We start from the raw sequence: 1,053 nt of genomic DNA on the forward strand, positions 1-1,053 counted from the left end.
AAAGCAGAAGATGTTAAGAAGAGGTGGCAAGAATGCACAGAAGAACTGTACAAAAAAGATCTTCACGACCCAGATAATCATGATGGTGTGATCACTCATCTAGAGCCAGACATCCTGGAATGTAAAATCAAGTGGGCCTTAGAAAGCATCACTACGAACAAAGCTAGTGGAGGTGATGGAATTCCAGTTGAGCTATTCCAAATCCTGAAAGATGATGCTGTGAAAGTGCTGCACGCAATATGCCAGCAAATTTGGAAAATTCAGCAGTGGCCACGGACTGGAAAAGGACAGTTTTCATTGCAATCCCAAAGAAAGGTCATGCCAAAGAATGCTCAAACTACTGCACAATTGCACTCATCTCACATGCTAGCAAAGTAATGCTTCAAATTCTCCAAGCCAGGCTTCAACAGTATGTGAACTGTGAAATTCCAGATATTCAAGCTGGATTTAGAAAAGGCAGAGAAACCAGAGACCAAATTGCCAACATCCATTGGATCATCAAAAAATCGAGAGAGTTCCAGAAAAACATCTACTTCTGCTTTATTGACTATTCCAAAGCCTTTGACTGTGAGGATCACAATAAACTGTGGCAAATTCTTAAAAGTGATGGGAATACTAGACCACCTTACCTACCTACCTCCTGAGAAATTTGTATGCAGGTCAGGAGGCAACAGTTAGAACTGGACATGGAACAACAGACTGGTTCCAAATTGGGAAAGGAATACATCAAGGCTGTATATTGCCACCCTGCTTATTTAACTTATACGCAGAGTACATCATGAGAAACGCTGGGCTGGAAGAAACACAAGCTGGAAATAAGGTTGCCAGGAGAAATATCAATAACCTTAGATATCCAGATGATATCACCTTTATGGCAGAAAGTGAAGAGGAACTAAAAAGCCTCTTGATGAAAGTGAAAGAGGAGAGTGAAAAAGTTGGCTTAAAGCTCAACATTCAGAAAACTAAGGTCATGGCATCCGGTCCCATCACTTCACGGCAAATAGATGGGGAAACAATGGAAACACTGATAGACTTTATTTTGGGGGGGGCTCC

The sequence above is a fragment of the Bison bison genome, unplaced genomic scaffold, assembly GCF_000754665.1.
Source record: "Bison bison bison isolate TAMUID 2011002044 unplaced genomic scaffold, Bison_UMD1.0 scf7180017864037, whole genome shotgun sequence".
NCBI classification, from domain to species: Eukaryota; Metazoa; Chordata; class Mammalia; order Artiodactyla; family Bovidae; genus Bison; species Bison bison.